This window comes from Coenobita brevimanus, chromosome 97 (assembly GCF_032717465.1).
Source record: "Coenobita brevimanus isolate Jiangsu-jjx chromosome 97, ASM3271746v2, whole genome shotgun sequence".
NCBI classification, from domain to species: Eukaryota; Metazoa; Arthropoda; class Malacostraca; order Decapoda; family Coenobitidae; genus Coenobita; species Coenobita brevimanus.
Window position 1 is genome coordinate 25747556 of NC_137050.1, and position 26895 is coordinate 25774450.

Here is a 26895-nt window from a genome sequence, read left to right on the forward strand (position 1 = left end):
GGTCAAGGTCATGTGGTTGTGAGATATCTCCCAAACCCCCTGACGGATTTCGACCAAATTTTAGGTCAGTAAGGTCAAGAGGTTGAAGGTCAAAGGCATACGGGATCGACTTAGTTTATCTTTAGTTTCATATTAACCCACAATGAAACCTGTAACAGAGATTGTATGGCGAGTCCCTGCGCAAGGCATACGAAGCGACACTTCGCGTCAGCAGCTCAGTGCCCGAGTTTACTCGGCGTTTCATTTATCATGGTTTTGTGACAGTACTCTTACTTCAGTTAAGTAATCAGATGGTAAAAATCTGTTTTGACGGAAAAATTATTTGTATTTTTTTCAACGATCATATTGCATTTGTCAGTTTTTTTTTTTTTTTTTTTTCATTATTATTATTTTTTTTTCTATCACCAGATGATATTTATTCAGGTAAGGAAACACAACGACTGTTCAGGGGAATGGTGATGCCTATATATTGCATAAACCCTTTAGTTTCAGAATATTTTCCTGAACCGAATAAGTTCGTCTGGCAATAGAATAAATAACTAAATAACAGTATCCATCTTACACCTATCAACCCGACAAAATCTTCCACAGGTATACCCATTAATGTTTAATAATATTCAGCTTAATCCTGCATCATCCTTGAACATGCTTGGGGTTTCATTTACTCGGGACTTATCTTGGAAAGATCATATTACATCTCTTGTAAAATCTGCTTCTAAGAGATTGGGTGTGCTAAGCCGACTCCGCTCTTTCTTTACCCCTGCACAATTGTTGACTCTATACAGAGGTTTTATCCGCCCCTGTGTGGAGTACAACTCTCATGTGTGGGGAGGCTCCCCACATACAGCTCTTCTCAATAGGGTGGAGTCAAAGGCTTTTCGTCTCATTAACTCTCCTCCTCTTACTGACTCCCTTCAGCCTCTGTCTCTTCGCCGCACTGTTGCATCTTTATCTCTTTTCTATCGCTACTTTAATGGTCACTGCTCCTCTGAACTGTCTGCTTGCATTCCTCCACCTCTACGACGGGCGCGTAGCACCCGTCTGGCAGCAAACTCTCATCCCTTTTCTGTCCAACTCTCTAATGCAAGAGTTAACCGTTACTCCCAGTCTTTCATTTATGCAACAGGTCAACTCTGGAACTGTCTCCCTCTGTCTGTATTTCCTGCTGCCTATGATCTCCAGTCTTTCAAACGCAGTGTGTCCAGGCATCTCAAAATGATCGGATCTTGAATTTGGCTCTCTATTGTATTTTGTTTTTCTCTTGGAGGGAACTGTTACTGCGGGCCATGGCCTTTGGTTCCTTCTTCCTCGCATAAAAAAAAAAAAAAAAAAAAAAAAAAAAAAAAGAGTTAGTACTTCGTTTTTCAGCTTAGGTACATAATTATCATCTTGTCCACCTGTTTTGTGCACCTGAGTTTCATTTGTGTCACTGGTTCCCGAACAGTATTATTTTTGTTGTATAAACCTTCAAGTATGTTAGTTGTAATGTAAGAGAGATCACATCAGTCCACGCTACTTTTGTGAATCTGTGATATATTTCAAAGCTCCCACTTAGTGGACTTGTTTTAAAAACCATGAACACTGTTCATTGGAGAAAAAAAAAGATAGGAGTGGAAAAGAGGAAATTGTTTGATTTAAGATATTATTTACGCTGAATGGAGTGTCTAAACATAACTTTTTACATATCATTCATAACATCATAGAGTTTTTATGTGGCCACTGGGAGTGTTCATGAAAAGAACTCCACATTGCAGATATCCTAATCGAGCAACAATTTTCACTGACTCAGTTCGATGGTGGTGCGATAATTGCTTTTGTTCTCGCTAACGTCTCACGATTTTTATTTTTCCATTTAGCCTGTGAGAAATGTCTGGGACTGGAAGTACTTAAATAAATATGAAAAATTTTAATAATCCAAAACCAATGGCAAAATCAGTGAAAGGAACGCACATAAGCGGTGGCAAAAATGATGTCCATGCACCATATGCAGAACAGCTTATCACCCACACGTTGTACTTATTAATACTGCAGCAGCAACGCGAATGACGAAACTAAAATTACAGAGTAATCGTAAAAAGAAATACATTCTTTGACTGGTCACACTTTTCAATATATCTGCGTGACTTAATTCTGTATTAGAGTAAATACGTTTATCATAGACTTTAGTGAGTTTTAGCTGGGAATATTCATAATACCTCCGTGGACGATATAACATTCTGTTCTCTGTGTGACAGCATATTTCAAAAGCAGTTTTTTTTTTCTTTTTCCCCTCCTGTGGGCTTTGAATAATCCCGCCTTGCTCATACCCCCTGGTCATATCCCGGACACCATCAGTCACTCTCGCAGCCTCACACATCTGCATATAAACACGTAGCCGGTCCTCTGTTTACCTTGTGTCTGCGCTATTAAGTCATATTGCGCGGCCTGTGGCGACGCCGGGCTGCCGGGATAAACAAAAGTAAACACAGAGCAAGAATACACAGCACCGGTAAATAACGACGCATGTGTACAGTGATGAAAAGAGAAGTGAGAGTAGACATGTTTATTATCATCTACCTCACCTTGGTCTCATTTTTACTTGGAATGCGAAGACCTGAGAACTGGAGTATAGGTTTTTGTATTTCTTTTCGGACATGAAAGGCAGTAAGGACTACCAAGGAACACAGGCAACAACAGACCCACTGGTACCTTCGAGGATGTTTGCTATGACTAGTTATCAGTTTCATCAGAGACAAGGATAGCAGGCATGGTTACTTGTAAGTAGAAGATCCATCATTTTCCTGATTTTCCTTCAACTCGAACTACCTGGAAGTTCCCATAAGATCGTCTGCGTGAACCCACTTACTCTTAGAAGGCAACACGCCCTTAATCTCAAATTTGTTACCGTTTCGAGATATCGCGCAGTGTGGACCTGTAAGTTTATCATCTGATTTAGAACTACGTGTATATGAAAGAGCAAATACTAAGTCCCCAACGTTAAAGTTGATGGGTGATGCAGACTTATCCTGGCGTTGTATCATATCCTCTTTAGATAAGGCCCGATTGGCCTTTACATATTTTCTGGAAGTCTGTCATTTTCACTTTCACGTAATCATCGAAATTAAAGAGTGGACTATTAAGTTTCGATAATAGCATTAAATAGGACATTTTTTTTATCGAATCCATCTAAGACAAAGAATGGAATTTAGCCGTTGGATATATTTGATGGAACTGTTGATTGAGGTCGCAACTTGGGGTATCCATTTATCCCAGCAGGTGCGGTGAGAACCTATGCACCTCAAGCACTCCGGCACCATACGATTTTGCCTTTCGACAGGGCCATTGGAAACCGGATGATTGGGTATGACATTACATTTTTTGATGTTATACTTCTTACAAATCTCAACAAGATGACCGTTGTTAAACTCTGAGCCATTGTCGATAGTAACAGTAGATGATGTAGTGAATGGACAAGTGATGTGATGAATAAAGGCAAGTGCAGTACTCTTAGCAGTCCTGTCTTGGAGGGCTACGAGAACACAGAACGTGAGAAATGATCATCTACCACAAACAAATACTCTGCACCAGACTCCGTAAGAGGCAGTTTAAGGAGGTCAATGAAAACAGTTTCCCTTGGACGTGATGGAACTGGATATTGCAAAAGTGGAGCAGATAATCCAGTTGATCCTTTATAACGATTACAGGGAACACAGGAATCACAGTGAACATTGATGTCCGTACGTATAGTAGGCCAATCAAATGAAAGACGTGCTTATCTCAAACATATGTGATAGATCGTCTCCCGGATGGGATGCATGAGGTGTGTTATAGATGATGTGGAGTACTGCAGGTATTAAATCAGTGGGAACAACAAGTTGGTGTACCTCTCTATCAGGTGTGTCCCTCCCGGTGTGGGATGTGCTCCTATACAAAATAACATTGTCTAACTTGAGATCATCTGCAGACACTGGCAGAGTAGGTAAGGTTGAAGCGTCTCCTGATTCTAGGGAATAAATGACCTTAGACCACAGAGGGTCTGTACGCTGACAGTTTTAAACAGCATCTGTTGTTAGACTTGTAAGGAACTTCATTGGTTTGTTATGGCGAGACTACGGCGGTTACTGAAAGAGCATCTGCAACTACATTTGATTTACTAGGCACGTACTCAAAGGATGGGTTAAAGTCTTGGATAATAACTGACCATCGTGCTAGGCGACTGGTAAGGTTTCTTCCATTAAATAAATCACAAAGTGGGGTATGGTATCCTTGGATATGTACTGGATATCCGTTGATTGAAATGTTTAGGAAACCAAACAACTGCTAAAACCTCCCAATTAGTAACTCTGTAGATACGTTCAGCGGCTTAAGGGCACGACTAGCATATGCCATTACACGTCTCCTCATTGCGTGATCAATTTGCATCAATACTGCACCTAGACCCCGCCCCCCAGACGTGTCTGTACAAAGAAGAAAAGGTTTCTTATAATCAGGGGATGCTAGGACTGGAGCATTAAGAAGTGTTTGAGTGTTTCAAAGACTTGAGACTGGTCATTAGTCTTAGCAAAAGGTTCATATTTCTTAAGTAATTTAGTCAGGGGAGCGGCGATCAACACATAACCTTCAATAAATCGCCAATAGTAGCCACTCAGTCCAAGGAAACTCCTTACTTCATTAGAACTGGTAGGTTCTGGGAAGTTAGAAACTGCCTTAACTTTTTCTTTTGAGGTGTGAATTCCTTCAGCGTCAACCACATGTCCAAGAAATTTAATTCTCTTACGTAGAAAGTTGCATTTTCTGAGCTTCATCTTTCGACCTGCGGCTTGGAAGTCATCAGAAACCTGCTGTTGCTTGGCAAAATGTTCAGGGATTGACTTACTTACTATAGTGATGTCATCTAGACAAGCAAAAAGAGAATGACAGATCATACCAATGAATGCAGAATGGATAAGCCTCATGAATACTGACAGAGCATTTCGAAGACCAAAGGAAAGTCTTTTGAAACGATCGTGGCCAGAAGGGGTACTGAATGCAGTTATGGGACGAGACTACTCTTCATTTCTGTTGTTCTTGCCGGTAGCCACGAAGCAAGTCTAGCGAGGTGAACACAACGTTATTCTCACCAGGTGATTCCAGTAAATCTATTTAGACTGGTAATGGGAATCGATCGGGTACAGTGATAGAGCGTACTATAGTCAATTACGGGGCTAAATTCACCTCCTTGCTTGAGGACTAGAAAACGGACTGTTCCACGGACTGACGGAGTGTTCAATAATATCCTGATTTAGCATATCCTGTACTATCTCGCCAATTTCTTTTCGTTAGGTATGGGATAATTTGTATGTCGGGACATTAACTGGTTGAGTACCAGGAATCAGTTCAGTATTATGTATAATCATACCAGTCTTATCAATAAGCCACCAGGTGAAGCCACAACATCTCAGTAGGTCTACAAAAGGTTTATTAATTGTTCTTCATGTTGAGGGAAGCTGCCGGATCCACTTGAAAGGTGAGCTCAACTGAAGGAGTTGTAGCAGAAAAAATTTTCAGTGGTATATACACCAGGTAAATTATCATCATCATCCTTAGCAGTATATCCTGACACACCTTTACAGCCGAATGGTACACCAGGAGATCGTCAATATTTGTACCACTTTTAAGTTTTAGTGAAGCATTTGTACTCGTAACATTTATTAAGTAAAGATAACACATCATCCTCCAAAACGGAACACAATGAGAGAGAGAGAGAGAGAGAGAGAGAGAGAGAGAGAGAGATAAATAGATATGAATACATGCACTCTCTCTCTCTCTCTCTCTCCTCTTTACACACACACACACACACACACACACACACACACACACACACACACACACACACACACACACACACACACACACACACACACACACACACACACACACACACACACACACACACACACACACACACACACACACACACACACACACACAACAATAACCTTTAGATCCCTATCAACCACAACAACACCGCCACTCCAAAACTACCTCTCCCAACAAACACAAAACAAGCGAACATTCATTCACACAACACAAACCAATTTACCCTCAGCCACAACAACAACAGCAGCAACAACAATAACAATCAAACCAATAACAACAACAACAACAAGATGGACTATCAAAGCATTTCCAGCATTCATTCGTTTTATTCATTGGTTAGTTTGTTAAGTGGTTCCTTTCATAATTCATTCGTTTTTGCATTCATACAGCAGGCAGTCATTCACACACACACACACACACACACACACACACACACACACACACACACACACACACACACACACACACACACACACACACACACACACACACACACACACACACACACACACACACACACACATCTATAACTGGTTCAGACAAGAGCTTTTAGTCAGCTTATGCCTTTGCCTCCAACTGGTATCTCTCAGTAACAAGTGGTGCTTTCTCTACAATCAATGGGTACTGTTTCTACGATCAGTGAGTATTTTAAACAAACAGTAATACCTTCTCTACAATCACTGGACTCTTATTTCTACACACAGGTAAAAATATTTCTACATCTATTCACCACTGTCTCTCCAACCTCCAGCACTAATTTGCTTGGTTCTGTTACGCCAACTTTGTCTTGCCATTCACTGATTTTTTTCATGGCCAGATATTACTTCCGAATTTTCCTCGTTACCTGTTATTCTTCGGTCCCCAGAGCAAGTTTTCGTAGGCATTATTACTTCCTAAGTGGCATTGTTTATATAATCTCCAAGCAGTGGGTAGTATTCCCCCATTCGATAGCACTATTTAACCTCGTACTGTTATGTTAATACTTTTGTCTAATCATCTGGTAGTGGTTCCCCTCGCAGGAGAAGGTATAGGTACGAGTTAATGGGCCACACCGTGTCTTTAGCTGAGGATAAGGATAAGGAAGATGACGATGATGATGATAATGACGTTGAAGGCAATATTGATAGTTAACGAAGATATATTTGTTCTTTTCATTATTATGTGGCATTGTTTTGGTTTTCAGAGATTATTTTACTGACCACTCAGTCCATAGTTCTCCTAATTTTGTTCTTTCCCATCTTATGTCCAGTAAATGGGAAGGAGGTTTGAGATGATGATGATGATGATGGCAGTAGTCTTCCCCTCAGCTGACACCATTTCCATCACCCGGTAGTGTTCGTATATTTAGCTGCTCCCCCATTAACCTGATGCTATTTCAGTCGTTAGGAATTTTTTCCGCATGCGGGATATACAGGTATGTAGGGGAGGATGGGGCGTGGGATGAGGCTTCATTATTGAAAAACGACAAAACACTTGGGAGGTCAATATTATGTCGAGACCACCCGTCATAGGACGTGGTGTCTGGTAGCAGGCAAACATAGATAGATAAATAGATAGATAGATATATAGATAGAGATAAAATATGTATCTTCGGCCCTTTTTTTTTTTTTTTTTTTTTTTTTTTTTTTTTTTTAGACAGCCAGTATATTATGTCTCGATTTCTGTTTCTGTCTCTGTCTCAAAGAGACTTTTTTCTCTCTCTCTGTAGCCCAACGCCATTTGTCTTACCACTGGCACTTTGCCATTATCTACCTGTCTATAGCCAGCCCCCTCAATACCGTAAACATTGGGCCACAAACAAATCCCCCCCATGTCACCCAGTCCTCTTCCATTTGACTGCCCTCCTTCCAACTCACCACCCTCTCTCATATTTTTTTCCATCCCAACCCTTTTTCACATCCTCGGTCTCCCGCTTGCCCTCTCCACTTGCACCTCATTCACATACACTCTTGTATAGTCAGCCTGTCATTCTCCAATCTCATAACATGGTTAAACCATCCTAGAGAATTTCTCCTAACGATTTCAGTCGCTTCTACAGTACATCGACACCACAACGCTCCTTCACTTCTTAATTTGTCAGTCTCTACATGTAAATCCACATGCTTCTCTCAAATAACTCATTTCCGCTGCCCAAACTCTTGACTTGGGTCCATCCAACAGAATCTAAGCTTGACTTCCATACGTTAGAATAGGAATCACAATACTGTCATGCTGCGACTCTTTACTTCATACCTACTTCCGTACGAGTATCATTGCTTTCAGTGAACCAGCAGCTGTACTTCCTTGCTGTACTCTGTCATGCACTTCATCCTCTAAACTTTCCTTCTTACCCATCACACTACCTGAATACTTGACGACACATTCTCCATTTCCTGGCCATCCATCGTCAGTATACAGTCCATGAGTTCCTTTTTTCTCATTGACCACATACTCCAAGCAACACTTTAAATTTCGTTTCATGCATATACTCCCAAACTCAGTCACTAAGTCTTGCAATCCGCACTATCATTGGCACTATTGCACCTTAACACTTTCACTATTTCCCACAGTCACTAGCACTATTTCCCACTTTCGCTGGCACTATTTCCCCTCATTGCTGGCACAATGTTTCACCACCACTAGTACTATTTTCCTTTGATATTGGCACTGTTTCTCATAATAACTGGTTCTACTTCCTACTTTTAGTGACATTATTTCCCACTACCAATGACACTGTTTTCTACAATTATTGGCACAGTTTCCCCCTATCGCTGGCACAATTTCCCATGATCACTGGCCCTATTTCCACTTATGACTGGCACTTTTTCCACTACCACTGTCACCACCACCGTTATCTTCATCAGCTACGATTTCTCTCTCTCTCTCTCTCTCTCTCTCTCTCTCTCTCTCTCTCTCTCTCTCTCTCTCTCTCTCTCTCTCTCTCTCTCTCGGTATTTCCCATGGCAGAGATGTATCGGTGGGGCAGTGATGTGCAAAAATCCTCCCAAACTACAGTGCCGGGAAAAATATGGACCAGTGTGTGTGTGTGTGTGTGTGTGTGTGTGTGTGTGTGTGTGTGTGTGTGTGTTATAGATGAAGCCAGAGAGAGAGAGAGAGAGAGAGAGAGATTTTCATATTGGGGTGTTAGGATGTAGTTCGTAAATATAACACTTTTTTTAGTCGTTTAATCGTTCGTCATTTTTTTCCTCTTTTACAGATGCCCAAGGTCTGTGTTGTATGATTCTCTCTCTCTCTCTCTCTCTCTCTCTCTCTCTCTCTCTCTCAGTAACCCGTTTAATCATCCATGTAATATTTTGTACCTTTTAGATGTTATGGTTCAATTCTTCCTCTTTTATTGCTCTATTCTTTCATCCCTGACTCCATATCCTTTTCATTGCTCCCCATTTCCTTTTTTTAACTCTTATGTCCTCCCATCACTCCTGTCCAGCTCTGTTTTACGCCCCCATCACATTGTTTTTTCCTCCCCGACTTTATTTCCCATTCAGCCACTTCCTTCGCCTCTTCCCTCACCTTAATTCCCTTATCTTCCCATTACTCCCCCATTCCTTCTCCCTTAACACCCATTCAGTTTCGACCTGGCCGTCTCCCTCACCACATATATTTTCTCCCCATATCAAATTACAGTCATCTCCTCCTCTTCCTTCTTCTCCCCCTTATCCCCCACCCACTGATAATCTCCCCCTCCCCTTCTTCCCATCCACCTCTCCCCTTTCTCTCCTCCAGTTCCTATCCACCCACACACCTCTAATCCTTCCTCTTGTTCCCTTCCTTGATCCCTACCTTCCTTCCTTTTTCCTTCCCTTCACTCCTCCTCTTCCCATCCGGTCTGATTCCCTCTTCCCTTCTTTTTAATTTTATCTTTATATCCCCATTTTTCTTACTGGCATCCTTTGTCTTCTTTCTGTTCCCTCCCTTACCTTATTCATCCGTTTACCATGTCTTCTTTCATTCTTCCTTCGCCTTTCTTCCCTTCCTTTTCCTCTCTTTTCACCCCACATTGCTGTTTCATTTCCTCATCTCTTTTGCCTTTGCTTCAGTCATTTCCTTCCTCATTATTTCCTCTCTCATTGTGTTCATTTTGCACACACTGTTCTCCTTTCATCCCTCCTTCAGAAGCTCCCCCAGCTTTCCACACTCCCTTTCCTCTTCTCCCCCTTTTACTTCTTCTCCCTTTCTTCTTCTCCTTTTCTTTCTTCTTCTCCCCCTTATTCCTCTTCTCCTTCTCTTTCCTTTCCTCTCCTCCTCTTTCCTTTCCTCTCCTCCTCTTTCCTTTCCTCTCCTCCTCTTTCCTTTCCCTCTCCCTCCCCTGCTTTTGCTCCCTCTCTACCACTTTCTTCTCCTTCCCTGTCTCCCTCTCCCTCTTCAATAGCTCCCTCTAGCCCCTTCTCCATTCCATCACCGTCCCATTCTCCCCGTCCCTTTAAGTTGTGTCTACCCTCCCTCTGAGACCCATCTTCTGGAAATATGTCCTTCGTCTTGTGGGAGTTTGGGGGAAGGAGGTCCTTTCATTATCGAAGGACTTGTAAGGCCTGTGTTGTCTCTGCTAGGTGGTGGCTGAGAGAGAGAGAGAGAGAGAGAGAGGGTGGTGAGTAAGTGGCCGAGACAGACAGGCAAAACACTGAGTAAAGCTTATAAATTTTAAGTTTTCATCATTATCTTTCCCCCTGTTCTTACTCCTTTGCCTCCCACCATAACAATCACTTTCCCTCTTATCTTTAGAGTGCTCTTCTATTCCTCTCTCCTTTTCAGCTTGCCTTTCCATCACCCCTCCCAATCCAGTCTTTCTTTCCTTCTTTATCTCCTATCAGATTTGCTTCCACTCTCCTACTATATTTTCTCTTATCTCACCCGTTCCACAGTCTTTCCTTCCTCTTCCCCTCCTGTCAGGTTTGCTTCATTACACCTGTTTTCTTCGCTCATCAGTTTCCACAGCCACTTCTTTTTCTCCCTCCCTATCAAGTTGTCTTTCTTTTTCTTCCCTCACTCTTCCCTCTCCTTATGTTCCCATTTCTTTTCTTCCTCGATTCCTCTTTCCTCCTCAGACTGCCTTTCCCTCACTCCCTTCTTTCCAGTCCCTCACTCCTTGTCTTCCTGCATCTAGTTAGGTCCCACTTTCCTCTCTTGCTTCTCGTATCGCCATTTAATTTTCCACCTCGGCAAGCCATATCCCTCCATTCCCTCGTCCTCCATATCAGTGCACTTCTTTACTTCCTCCCTACTCCTTTTTCTTCCTTCTGTATCTGCCACCCCCCAACTGCAGCTTGCTTTGTTCACTTTATTTTGGCCTATACTATTCTCTTATGCTGAATGTTGAGCTGTATCAAGAATAATCCAACTGTATGATGCTAGAACCATAGTATTGTCTTATTTTGCCATTGTGCTGCTGGGAAAAAAGCTACAGTACAGACTAATGAAAATTTCGAATTTCAGGTGGACGAGCTATATCATATCCTCTTAATCTCACTCTGGTAGTTCTCCAAACTGCTTCACTTTTATTTCCATAGTTCTGCGTTATTTAGTTCTTCTGCATCCTATTAGCTTTACTTACAAACTATAGTGCACTTTTTCTTAGCTGACAAAGATTTCTTACAAGTTTCAGCTCATTTGATGGCCAAGTGCAGTCAGATTGCTTGGCCAGTTCACTAGTAATCAGGGAGAATTATTCCTACCTGGTAAAAATGGCTTCTCCAATTTTTTGCAGCCAGGCCTTCGTTTTAAGTTCTGGGAGTGGCACATTTCCATCAGGGTAAGACAGTGGGACTTCTGTGTGCTATCCTTTTCACACACTGATATTTTTCCTCTTTATTCGTCCTTCTTCTTCCCTTTTCTGCCCCATATCCTTCTTCTCCCTCTCGTTCTCCATCTCAATTCCTTCGATTACCTGTAGTTCTTACCAGCATGCATCGATCTTCAATTCTCCCCCAGTCCCTCTCTCCATTTTCCTGTTATCCACTACCAATACACCTATCCTCTACACACACACACACACACACACACACACACACACACACACACACACACACACACACACACACACACACACACACACACACACACACACACACACACACACACACACACACACACACACACACACGCACACACACACACACACACACACACACACACACACACACACACACACACACACACACACACACACACACACACACACACACACACACACACACACACACACACACACACACACACACACACACACACACACACACACACACACACACACACACACACACACACACACACACACACACACACACACACACACACACACACACACACACACACACACACACACACACACACACACACACACACACACACACACACACACACACACACACACACACACACACACACACACACACACACACACACACACACACACACACACACACACACACACACACACACACACACACACACACACACACACACACACACACACACACACACACACACACACACACACACACACACACACACACACACACACACACACACACACACACACACACACACACACACACACACACACACACACACACACACACACACACACACACACACACACACACACACACACACACACACACACACACACATTCTCCTTACCCCACAATCAAGCCCAACAGCCTGCACCACAATACAAAGCCCTCCATCACTTTCTTCCATTCTACTCCCCTCCATCACTTCCCTCTCCTTCATCTCTCTCTCCCTCCCAGTCTTCCATTCTACATATCGCCCTCCACCTCCCTCCGCCGCTTCCTCTCTCTCTCTCTCTCTCTCTCTCTCCTCTCCAATCACCCCACTATGGCCCAATCCCAGAGTTTTCCCCCTAAATACGCAGTTTGATGTCATAAAATTCAGAAGCTTCGCAAACTCCGAAACGTCCACACCTTAAGACAATCAAGGTATTCCCCCGAGGTAAGAGGTGCAAAAGTTTAATAAATAGACTGTGGTTTAGGAGGAAGGAAGAGAGAGAGAGAGAGAGAGAGAGAGAGACTTTCATCCCTGCATATTACATTGGAAAATATGAACATGATCAAAGAAAGCTCCAGGATTACTGCAGAAAATATGAAAGTAATTACAGAAGGCCTGAGAGATTACCGGGGAAAATGGAACTGCGCCTACAGAGGATTTACCTGCTGCATTTACAGAGCAGTTTTAAAGAGGACGGAATAGCCTTTGGAAATGTTTGTGTGGTTCCTTTGTGGACTCCAAGGTAACAGAAACTGGCCTAACATTTTTATCTCGGAGTTAAGGTATTGAATTACTGAAGCGCATACCGATGAAATAAAGTAACATGTGGAGGGAAAGGTGATTCTGATATTTAGTGAGGGTAGACAGGCTAATCAAAAGAGTGTAAGAACATTTCAATTAGTAGGGATTTTCCTTCTAAGTCACATATCCGGAGTCGTCAAGTATTGTGGCTTATTATCATTGACCAGCAGTGGATCAATAGGTAGATAGATAGACAGCAAAATAGATGGAAATAGATAGGCAGATAATACGATGAGAGAAAGTTCTTCCTTGTTCAGGGCATAGTTCCTTATTAATGCTGCAAAAATAATGTTCATTTCCTCCGTCGTGGGACTGATAATGGCGTCAAGAAAGTATACATATCTATCTATCTTCCCTTATCTCTCTCATTGTGGAAATTCTCTGGTAATGTTGTAAAGAAAAAGTCCTTATCTCGCCCCCTTATCTCCCGCGTGACTCTCGTGTGTGTGTTGCCCCAGCCATTTCCGAAATTCCCTTTAAAAAGAAAGTTTGTGTATATATAAGACTCCGGGAGCGCCTTATGCAAAATACATATCATGATAAAGAATTTGGCAAGTGGCTTAGAGGAGCGGGGGATATGCATAGAGGACGTTGGGTTAATATTCTTGGGTATTTTGGTGAATATTCATAGGGAATTTAGCTGAAGGTACGTGACAATTCAGATGAGTCTGCATTGGCAGTTTGGGTGAATATGTATAGGTGAATGAAGACGAAAGGATATACTAAATTTTGTTAATGTGCATACAGGGCTTGGGTTAATATCTTGGGGTATTTTGCCGAATATACATAAGGAATTTATCTGAGTATACTTGAGGACTAACGTAAGTATGCATGGAGATCTAAGATGAATATGTGTAGGTTAATTAAGAGGAATGTATATACTGAATTTTGTGGATATCCATAGTGAACTTAGGTTATTATCCTGGAGTATTTTGGCGAATATACATAAGGAATCTGGTTTAATATGCAGGAGAATTAAGGTGAGTATACATAGAAATTTGAGGCGATAATGTATTGATGAATTAAGAGGACTACAGATAGGAAATTTTTTGGATATGCGCAGAGGATAATGAGGCCCGATATGTTGGTGAATATGCATAGAGAGTTAAGGTGAATATGTATAATGACTTACGAGATATGAAAGTACAAGGGAATTTTGTGGATAGGCATTAATTATCTTCATTAATTGTGGCCAGGATCATTGGCAAATGAACACAGAGAAAATGGAGGATATTCATGGTTCATCAAATATAATATACATAGGAAATTGAGTGGTATATTGATAAAGGATTCAAATAAACATCGCTAGAGAAATTTGAAAATGGGCAAAATGCAAGAAGATTAAAATGATTAGGCATATAAACAGCCACTGAGATGAGCTGCAAAGGAAGATCAGATAAACCCATCCACTACAATGATGCATTAGATTTGCTTATTCCTACTCCACGCCTTTTCATTCAACTTAGGAAAGACTGTCAGTAGCAAAAGGGCTATTGAAGGCTATTTCTAACCTATGCAGCTTGAAAAGCCTCTCCTTTGCAAAGTAAAATCGTGTATAGACAGCAGTAATAATCTAAACTTCCCATCATGGCAGTTAAGAGGTAGTGTTTATGAATATGCATGGGTAATATAGCCTAATATATGCAGGGAACTTGGCTATATATATTTAGCCTTATTTGCCTTCAACATTGAGGCGAATATACCAGAATGTACGTAGGTGAATTGTAAATATAGGCAGGAGATATAAATGAATATGCATGAGGAGCTTAGATGCATATACAATGAATGTTTAGCCGGCAAAAATAAATATATACATTTCTGATAGCGTGAGGGTTGAAAACTTCGAAAGTATGCAAAAATGTGTATTATAAAAGTGTTTTTTTTATGTGTGTGTGTGTGTGTGTGTGTGTGTGTGTGTGTGTGTGTGTGTGTGTGTGTGTGTGTGTGCTTGTGTTTGTGTACGGAATTTGGAGAGTTGAAAAGGGTTCGGAGTGAGTGAGAGAGAGAGAGAGAGAGAGAGAGAGAGAGAGAGAGAGAGAGAGAGAGATTAAAAGGAAAATGGAAGAAAGTAAAAAGCACGAGCAGAACGCTGGATGGAGAAAATTGAGAGGGTGAAACTGGGAAGAGAAGAGGCAAATAGACAGACAGGCAGACAGACAGATAGATAGGCAGATAGGTAGATATATATAGAGAGAAAGACAGACAGACAGACAGATCAAGAGACGGGGGGGAGGAGGAGGCGAGACAGCAGTTTCTCTCCCTTTTCCTCTCTTCCTCTCCCGGCAGTCACATTCTTTATTTAAATCAGATTGGTATAAGTGGACGTGGGAGGGAGGCTGTGGAGGGAGGAGAGGGGGAGGAGGGAGGAAAAGGAGGGATGGAAGGAGGAGAAAGAGCGGAGGAGGAGGGAGAGAGGGAAGATGGAAAAGGGAGAGAAGACGGAATGATGTGGAAAGGAGAGGGGAATTAGGGGAGAGGGAATGAGAAGGGAATGAGTTTTGAGTAGGCAGAGGGGAGAGGAAATGGGAAGGGAGGAGAAATATGAAGAGGAAGGGAAAAAAGAAACAGGAAGAGGGAGAGGGAAGGGAGGAGTAAAAAATTCTGGGAGGGAGAAGGAGAATTTGGGGAGGGCATAAGAGGGGAACGTGTCTTGGGTAGGAGGAGGGGAAAGGGAAGAGGGAGGAGAAGAAAGTAAAAAAGGAAGCATCGAAAGGGCATGGAGAGAGAGAGAGGGGGGGGGGGATGGAAAAGAGGAGGCAGGGGAAAAGAGAGGAAGGGAATTGCAGGGATAAAAGTGATAAAATAATTTCAGTATTCTCATTATTATTATTATTATTATTATTATTATTTTATTATTATTATTATTATCATCATCATCATCAATAAAATTATTCATATCATAGTTTGCAATAATTATGGGTGTATTGTGTCACTGAAGATAGTACTATTTTTTCTTATTAATTACTGTATATATTCCTTTTTCAGGTGAGTCTGGTGCTTCTCATGCCGTGATACGAAGCAAGTATAAGTGCACACTAACGTAGGTACACTGGTGTACCCTAAGGTAATATTTTTGATACAGTACAGTTTTGTTTCATTTCGTTTATAAGGGCCCCCACATGCTTGCATGCGTCGGCCTTGGTCACCTAATGATGGTTCTTCATGCTGCTTGATCTCTGGCAGCCTCCCTATCCAATTCCTTATTCCTGAAGTCACACTCTGTGACGTCCCAGGTCTTTTTCGGTCTTCCTCTCGCAGCCCCTACCCCCAGCGTTAATACTTCTCACTTTTTACACCCAACTGTCATCTCCCATCCTTTTCACATGCCCAGACCATTTCAGTCTACCTCTCCTCATCACAACACCAATATACTCCAGTCCCATCCTTCCTTTTAACTCTTCCATCGTAAACCTAGCCCCCCCAGCCTCGCATTCAAGGACGTACTGGACATCCACCTAATCACTGTCATTTCTGTGCGTTTGAGTTTGCGAATATCCTCTTCCTTTAATATCCAGGTCTTACTACCATACAGTATTACACTCCTAACACATGCCGTATACAAAGATCACTTAGCACGAGGAAGAGCCCTCTCAGTGTCAGGAGAAGCGACAGCTCCCTGAAAATATTCCAACGACTCGTCATTCAAGGCGCAGAGCTAGCTCCAGCCCCACCTTCAACACTTAACCAACTTCCCAAGTAACAAAACTCTTTCACATACTCGAGAGACACACCAGCAAGGCCAGTCCATTTACGCATGACAATCTCTACATACTCTCCCAGACACGCCGCACACACGAAGTCAGCATTATCTCTCAGTCTGCCTCTAATACCACTACATCTCTTGTGCACCCACTTATCACAAACTGCACAAGATGGACATAAATACTGATCCACCTCAATATGGAAGAAAGGACAGTGAGCAATGACTTTAGAAACAAAGTAACGCGAGTTTCGTATTTTTTCGACTAAAAAAAGTGGACCAATATTACTATACTGTTAACAATAAAAATGTCGCTGCTCCCTCTCTGTTGCCTTTCTAAATTGCAGAACGTTGAGTTTAGAAATTTACTGTCCGTCCTTTTTCAATAGCCATACCTTATCAAGCCCACGAGAGAGAGCTGTATCCTAGTTTACAAGGTCTCATCTCCCTTCACCGAGCGGAAAATTACTGTTTTTATTCGGTCTGTTTGTTATGTTTCTGTGACCATGTTGTGAAGCTGTTGTTTATCTTTCATTATGGTCGTTCCCTCTTTCTCCCTCATAAATTCTTTTGTTGTAACATTTCAGTGCTTGTCTGATCATCGCCTTTGTTGTTAATTTTGCTTCATTCTTTCCTTGCTTATCAGTTTATCGGGTTTTTTCCCTCTCCCCTTCGGTTCCTCCTCTGTTATCTTGTTATCTGTTCTTTATTTATTTATTTACTTTTATATACATACCGTATTTATATATTTTTGACGTTTTCACCGCTCATTGCTTCGTTATATTTCTTAACTCATTCAGGCCCCCCATGACTCAGTCTGTGCTGAATAAAATCGTCTGGGGTTAGCTGGAATAGGTTACAGGAGATCAATGTATATGTAGTTCCTCTCGCTGCGATGAAAGATTTTTTTTATTCACGCTAACGTCAGAAGATTTTACTCAGCATAGGAAAGGCCTCTCTATCAGAACAGGTTCATTCTGTCTGCTTTAACCCCATCCACCCCAAGAGTCTCCCTTAATCTCTTCTTTTTCATGACTTTTTCTAACATTTATTCTTGCTATCTTTTTACAGTTTTATTCAGCTCTGAAGAGACTTTTTGGACTGGCCTTCATGAATCACATCCCTTCTAGAAATCCATCCAAAAATCCATAAAAATTTGTTGTGGTAGAAAAAAGAAAAAAAGGCACAAGTTAAAGGGGTTGACTAAAAAAAATTGTCTGACGGAAGCAAGAATCGAGAAAAAAAAAAAAAAAAGACATGGAACGACGAGGCTTAACTCATGCGTATATATATTTATTAATTGTCCTTTTCCCTCCCCCTCTGTTTCTCTTTTATCCAGTTATCATTTTATCTTTCATTTCCGCTTTCCCCTCCTTTTTACCTCGTTCGTTTACTCTCCCTCCCTCCCCAACAATTTAGTTTCTCTCTTTACAGTCTTCTTTTTGTCATACTTTTTCAGGGATGCATGGGTGTTTCGGTGTATTTCTGCGTTTGGTTTTCTCTTGGGTTTCTCATTTTGTTATGTTCGTGTTCATTATTTTAACGACTGTTTTTTTTTTGTGTGTGTGATTTTCGTTATCGTTATTGTTACCATCATTATCATCTCCAGCAACCATCATCCTTATAAACACTTATAATCATCATCAGCAGCGGCATCACCCAGCCCATCAACAGCATCATCATCATCACCATCATCATCATCATCATCATCATCATCATCACCCAACCCATCACCACCTCCATCATCATCATCATCATCATCATCATCATCATCATCATCACACAGCATCCCTGAACATATTCCAACTTTTAACAGATCCAGCCACAAAATAGCGCAGATGGTGAATTTTGATGATGTGAAGGACTGTCCTTATTTACCTCCATCAGTTTTCTCTCTTCCTACTTCTTCCCATACCCCATTTTTCGATCTCCCCATCTCACAATTCTGTTTTTCTCTTAATCCTTACATCCAGTCTCCCGCATTCCCCAAACCGATTGTTGCTTTTTCTCTTAATTCTCTCTTCCCATCTCCCTCATTCCCCAAACCAATTCCAGTTTTCTGCCACTGATCGCTTCCCCTCTTCTCCCTCATTCCCCAGACCTTTTATTTGTACTCTTGCTACTTCCAGATTTTTTTTTTTTTTTTTTTTTTTTTTTTTTGTTAAATGACTTTCGAATTACATGGGCAGATACGTCCTTTACTAACTCCTTCACTACGAGGGAGTCTCCTTAGCCCAAAAAAGGTAATAGTGCTGAAAGGGTTAATGTATCATCCACTTCCTTCATTTCACCTTCATTAATTAATCTCATTTTTTTCCTGTTATTTGTGGCTTCCTCCCCTTTTTCATCCTGTCACCTTCCTCTTCCCAATTCCCATTTTCTTTAAGCATTGCCTCCCATTTTCTTCTCCCTCATTACGCGAACCGTCCTCGTATTTTCACTTACTCCCTTCATCCTCTTCCTTCCTTTCACTCCTTTATTTTATTTACCTTCATTTGACAGTTCCCTTTGCCCATCAGTAATCACATCCCATCATTTTCCTCTTTCCCCAACCTGTGTTCATGGCATCCCCCAGTTCCACCATCCTCCTCCTGCCCTCCACTCCCAGTTACCATTTTCTATCCCCAATCTCTCCCTCATCTTCTTCATTCCCCAACTCATTTGCTTACTTATCCCTTATTTCTCCATGCACATCCTTTCACTTCCCGTATCCCAATTATCCCATTTACTATATTCCGTCCATAAACACTTACCTATCGTCTCCCCTTCCCCTTTCCTCCCCATCCCATCTTCGTAAACTCCCCAGACTCCTCATCCTCTTCTTTTCTCTTTTACTGCCTCATTTTCCAGTCACATTTTCCTGTCACTAATCACTCTCCCATTTTCTCCTTCATTTCCCAGCTCATCTTCATAACTCCCCATTAACTCCCCATCTTCCTTCCTGATAGTCCTCCGTCCCCTCTTCATCAGCCAACTCCTCATCCTCATCTTTCATGTCATAGTCAGCCATAGTTTCCGTCTTCTTTCTCCGTATCCTGCTCTTGTCTAATCTCTCTCTCTCTCTCTCTCTCTCTCTCTCTCTCTCTCTCTCTCTCTCTCTCTCTCTCTCTCTCTCTCTCTCTCTCTCTCTCTCTGTGTTCTCTCTCTGTCATCGGTTACAGTTTCATTTCTTCCCTCTTTTCCATTTTCTGTTCACCCTTCCATTCGGCATCATCATCTTTCTCTCTTCCCATGTCAGCCTACATTTCATCTCATCGGTCTCCTCTCTCCATATTTCCAGTTTTCCATTCTCCCTTTCTCATAGTCTCAAGTTATTGTATATGCCACTTCACATCATCCCCTTTTCTTCCTTCTATATATTATCGTCGACAACCAACATTATTCTCTTTGCTATCATCGTTTATTTTCTATTTACATTTTTACTTCCTTTCTCTTCATAAATCACTCACTGTTTCATTCATCAGACTCTCTCGCTACTTCGTATCTGCATTGTCCCCATTTTTCGGTTCATAATTTTCTGTCCTTTTCTCTTTAGTTTATTCATCGTTATTATACAGTAGCAAACGTCTCCCATCTCATCATTTCCTATGTATTATTCCACATTGCCAACTTCCCCCATTCTTCTACCCCTCTTTATTTCCATTTCCTATCCTTCCTTCTCTTCCCACCCTCCACCAACCCATTTCTACCCTCTTCACTTTTCATTTCCATTTCATATTTTCTTCCCTTTTTTTTTTTTTTTTACGTGGAATTTGTATGAGTTCTTCATGATTATTTACTTTCCCTTTCCTGTACTTATCGTTCCTTTCGCAATCAGCTCCCCTCTTCCTGTTATCTTTTATCTTTCTCTCTTCCTTTTTAATCTTCACTTCATTATTCCCATTCTTACTCCTCCATTCTCTCTCTCTTTCCCCTACGCCGTAATCAAATCTTATCCCTTTTACCTCGTTATCAGATATTCTCCGTCATTTTACCCATCTTTTCTCTCTCTCTCTCTCTCTCTCTCTCTCTCTCTCTCTCTCTCTCTCTCTCTCTCTCTCTCTCTCTCTCTCTCTCGGCCTTATCTTCCTTCTGTGCTAAGGTCTCGTAACGTATTCAGAATGATGATGTATTTTTCCTCTTATTCTTCTGTAGCCTGACGATTCAGTTCAGTATAGGTTGTGTTTCTTTACCAAGGGATCAATAAAGGGTTACCGGATTTGGTCATTGGCAAGTTATCGATATTATTTTCACTTCGGTCATTACATTTGTGCGTTATTGGGATTGCATCTACAGTAATTCAGGTTGTGTATATTTATTTTTCTGTTGTTTCGGATACTTGTGTTTTTTCCTAGTACTGCATAAACTGTGTAATTCCAAGGTATAAAGGGACACCTAGCTAAGTCTGGCCCTCTGCAACACCGAGCCAGGCTTTGAGGTGTTGGCGGATGGAAGGCTACAGCAGAGGTCACACTGATGGACTGCTTTTCTCCTGCCTCCATCCTTTTTTCCGCCCTTCTCATCCCTCTCTCCTAAGGCCAAATATAGGAAAGCATTTTTTCTTCATTTCCCCTCGTCTTCCCCCTTTTTCCCTCCTTTTTCCCCCACTCTCCATTTTCCCTCTCTCACCTCTTCTCTTCCACAGCTTTTTCCTCCCTTACTTTTTCCTGTCCTTTGTCTATTTCCCTCCTTCCTTTCTTCTCCTCCCTCTTCTAATTCCCTTCCTCTCTGGCGTCCTGCTCCATTTATTTCTCATTAATCACTGTTCTGCTTCCTTTTTACCTCTTTAACATCCGTTCTCCCTTTCCCTTCACCTCCTCCCTTCTTCCTTTGCCTCCTGTATTTTTCTTAATCACCTTTCTTCTTCGGTTTACCTCTTTAGTATTTTTTTTTCGACTTTCTCTGTTCTCTTCCGTCTTCATTTTGTCTCACTCTCTTTCTTTCTTCCCGTTTCTCCTTTCTGATTTCCACTCCGAATCCCCTCTTCTTCTTTCCTTCCTCCGTTTCTCCCCGTCATTCTTTCCTTTCATCTCATCATCATTAAACTCTTCTTTATATCTCCTCATATCCTGCTCTTTACTCTCTTCTCACCCCACACATCTCTCTCCTCCTGTCGCTTCTTCCTTTGGTCCCTCCCATCACTCTTCTTTGCCTCTCACCTCCTCTCTACCCATCTCCTCTCAACCCCTCTCCACCTCTTTACCCATCTTCTCTCAACCCCTCTCCTCCTCTCTACCGTTCTCCTTCTCTCTTACCCTCTCCTCTTCTCTACCATATCCTTTCCTTTCCTTACCTTTTCCAACACTTTTTAGCTCACCCCACCCTTCGCAGCTCCTCTTCTTTCTCATCTCTTCCCCTTTTCTCCCCTCACCTCTTTCGTGTCCCCTTATCTCTCTCTGTATCTCTCCCTTTCTTCTCACATCTTTTAACTTCTCACTGCACCTCTTCCCTTACTTCTCTACTACCCCCACCTTTCACATCTCCCCTCTTCTCCTCAGCCTTTGTATCTCTTCTTCCTCACATGCTTCTACCCCCCTCCCCTTCTCTCTGTATTTACCTCTTCTCTCACCTCTTCTTTCCTCTTTTCTGCTCTCCCCGATGTTCTTTCTTTCCCCTCTTCCACCACCCCTCTCCCCTCTTCACCCTTCCTTCCCTTTTTATCCCTCTCCTCTCCTCTTACCCCTCTCCTCCCCGTACCCTCATCCCTCCGATAATGAAGGCGGGAGGCGAGGAACCATCATCATCCACACCGCCCAGTCGCTTTCACCGCCCCTCTCTTTACCGGAGACAGAGAGAGAGAGAGAGAGAGGGCATGGGAGGGAGGGGGGGGAGAGGAGAAGAGAAATGATGCCAAGGTAAAGAAGAGACGGACAGAAATGGAACGAAGATAGAAAGGGGGATAGGAAAGTAAGAAGATGAGAAGAAACAAGTAGAAAAAGTCAGATAAAAACGCTAGCAGCAGTGTTAACAAGAGGCCTATTGGCTGTAATGAGGGTATCCACTTTCAGATAAGGTGGGCAAGTTGCGAAGATATAGAGTACAGGTTTAAGGCTATGAGAAAACGGAGGAAATTTCTCGGTTCGTTTTGTGTGTGTGTGTGTGTGAGAGAGAGAGAGAGAGAGAGAGTTCTTTTCAGTGTCTTGATGGTGTTAGCAGGTTAGTATTGCCCCTTACGTCTCCATAACTCTGCACCCAGATATCCTGCCCCTGCCTCCCACCTTCCCTGTCCCCTCTCCCTCTCCTCCCCTCTTCCTCCTTCCACTCACTCTCTTCCCTCTCTTTCCATGTCCCTCTTTTCCTTCCACTCCTGTTCTCTCTCGTCTTGCCCTCCGTTCCCCATTCCTCTCCCTTCTTCCTCCATACAATCCCCTCCTCCCCAACACCCTCCTTTCGTACATTCTCTTCTGTTCTCCCTCCTTCCATCCATCTTTCTTTCCATTCCCCCATCTTCCCCTCACTTTTTTCTCCATTCCCCTTCCCTCCTTCCACTTTTCCTTCCTCCCTCCATTCTTACTTGTTCACTCTCTCCCGTTCTCTCTCTTTCCTCCCTTACTTCCTCCCTCGTTCTGTCTCCCGCCTTCCCTTCCTTTTCTTCCCTAATAATTTTCTTCCCATTGTCCCTCTTTGTCTCCATTTCCATTCATTCTCACTCTCCTTCCCTCCCTTTTTTCGGTCCTAGCTCCCTCCATCCCTCTCTCCCTTAGTCCCACTCTCCCTTTCCATGTAATCTAAGTATCTACCTCTCTCTCCCACTCTCCTTCATTCTCACTGCCTATTTTCTCTTCCTCATCAACTCTCTATATCCCTCCACCTTTTCTTCCCCTTCCTTTCCTTCAGTCCCACTCTTTGCTTTCAGTCTCACTCTCTCACCATCTCTCACTCCTTCTCATTACCTGGCCTTTTTCCTTCTCTCTCACTTACTGCCTTTCTTTCCCTTTGCAACTCTCCATCTGCACCTTCCCTCTTTCCCCCTTCCCTCAGTCCCAGTCTCTTACCTTCCAGTCTCAGTCTCCCTCTCGCTTCTCTTTTCTCTTACTCTCACAGCCTACCTTTCTCTCCTTCCTCCCCTCGCTTCATCCCTCCACCTACCCTCCTCCACCCCTCCCCTCCTTCATCCCTCCTCCACCCACCCCCACCCCCGCACGGCAATCACCATACACTAACAGCAAGGTATGGCCACACTCAGAATATACCCACTTTATTCTCTCTCATCTTCACCACCTCTCTCTCTCTCTCTCTTTCTCTCTCTCTCTTATATTTTTTCCATCCCTTCCTTTTACCGCAGTCTTTTACGTTATCATATTTTTCCTTTTTTTCTTCCTCTTTTCCCTGCATCCTTTTTGTGGCCTAATATTTCCATTATCTCTTATTCACCCTTCCCATTTTCTCCTCTGCTTTCCATAACTCCCCGCCTCCTCCATTTTGTTGTCGCTTTCCTTAATCCCTCTCTTGTGTTCCTCTCTCCCTTTCTCTCTCTTTTGTTTTGCTTCTCTTTCTTTCTTCATTGTCCCACTCCCTGTCTCTTCGCTCCTTCTTCTTCTTCTTCTCTCCTTTTTTCTCTCCCTTCTCTTTCCTCTGCTTTGCTTCTTCTGTCTCTTTTATTCTCGTTCCTATCTCCCTTTACTGTACCTTCTCTCTCTCTCTCTCTCTCTCTCTCTCTCTCTCTCTCTCTCTCTCTCTCTCTCTCTTCCAGTCCCACTTCTTTCAGTTCTTTCTCTCGCCATTTCACATCTCCCTCTTCCTCCCCAGTCTTTTCTTTCTCTTTCGCCCTTTCTCCTCTCCCACTCTTCGTCTTATCATACCTCTCCCTCTCCTCCCTCTCTCACCACTCGTATCTCCGCCCTGTCCCCTTCTCCCTAATCCCTCTGCAATACTCCCAAGGCTCCCACCGTCTCCTGATGACCCCACTCTCCCCTCTCCCACGGTGCCTCCCACACCGCCCCACACCCACATAGTCACCCACACCCCCCATTAACCTACGTTCTCATACCTGCCCCCACTCCCCCCACCCACAATCTCATACCGTACTTACCCTCACTCCCATCCTCACTTACACTCCCACATTCACCCTTCAACCTTCACCCATATCTATTTCCATTCCCATCCCCATCCATCATTCCTCACTACCCCCTCTCCAATATCTATCCTCATCTCCTCATCCATACCTAGATTTCCACTCTCATACTCACATTCCCACTCACTTCCATACCCACCGATATTCATTCATCCGTTCTCCCACCCACCTAAACATGCCCACACTCCCACACCCACCGTCACTGCCCACATACTCACACCCACCCACCCACCTGCCCACACTGCTCACATTCCGTCACCCGCCCAATCCGACCTAGATTTCCTCACCCACCAGTCCACCCCCACCGCCCCACACCTCCACACCCGCCCACCCACACCGACTCATTCCACGCCGACCCACCCACTAACACCGACTCTCACTTCCACACTCACCCACCCACACAGACTACCCACACCACCACCTCCACTCACCAACACCGACACACTTCTATAGCCATCCACCCACACCGACCTACACTCCCATATTCACCCACCCACCCGCATCCATCGACACAGCAACCCACCCATCCACATCCATTTTCCAACCCACATCCATTCGCCCACCCACCCACCCATACACTCACATTCCCATATCAGCTCACACTCCAACACCCACTGACATTCCCATATAATCTCACACTCCCACACCCACCCACAATTCCACACCCACCCACACTCACACACCCACTCACACTCCCATCTCCACCCCCACACCCATATACGAGTAATTCCAATACGCCCTGCCCATCTTCAATCCCATACATATTCCCTCTCGTTCCCTTATACTAATCCAGTTAGTTGTAGAATAAATGAAATCGTTTACCGTGCGCATTTAGCAAAAGAATCGTGGCCGCAGTTGATTGGTAAAAAAATATTGCTTCTCCTCATAAGATTCTCCATAGTCCTCTCTCTCATATATTTTCTCTCTCTCTCGCTTTCCCGTATTTTCTCTCTTGCGTATATCCTCTCGTGCATATTTCTTGCATCACATTTTTCCTGCCTCACATATTTTCTCCCTCACAGTTTTCATCCTTCGCTTATTTTCTCCCTCACATTTTCTCTTGCACATATTTCCTCCTTCACATATTTCCTCCCTCACATACTTCCTCATTCACATATTTCTTCCTTGACATATTTCCTCCCTTACGTTTTTCCTCCCTCATGTTTTTTCTCCATCACGTATTTCCTCCATCACGTATTTCCTCCCTCACATATTTCTTCTTTCACCTCTTTTTCACTCATATTTCCTCCAACACATCCTCCTAAATTCAAAGAAACCCCTGTATGTCAACTTTTTTTCCCTCTCCTCCCAACAGACACCCATACACCCATCCATATATACTAATTTTAGTGAATATTCCATTACTGTCACTCATTCCCTGCGTCCACACATTCCCCACTCCCTGTCCTTCCAAAACCTCACATATTCCTCTTTGTCCATTCTCCATCTCTTCTTCTCTTCCGACTCCCTTCTCTGCTTTCTCTGTCTGTCTGTCTATCTGTATCTCTGTTTGCCTGTCTATCTCTTTGTCACCCACGTTATGTATCTGTCATCGTTCTCCTCTCATGTAATAATCTTCCCTTTCTACTCTTTTATTTTCACATATAATCGTTTCTGCACCCCTTCTCTGTTTCCTATCTTTATCGTTTGTGCTGGAATAATCTCTTGGTAATCTGCACTCTCATTCTCCTCTCTCTCCCCTTTCCCATAATTTTTCTTTCTCCACGCCTGACCTTTCCACATTTTCTCCCTTCCATACAGTACTTCCACACATTTCCCCTCCATCCACTTCTCTCTCAGATAACCCTCTTAAACCTTCTTATTCCTTTCTTTTCTCCCTTTTTATTTTCTTCTAGCCTGTCCTATCTCACAGTATTCACATCCTTTCCTTTCTCCCCTATTCTGTCCATCTTTCTCCACATGTAGCCTTCTGCATTCTCCTCATTCTCACACATCTAGCGCCACCCCCCACCCCCAGCATGTCTCTCATATAACGCAG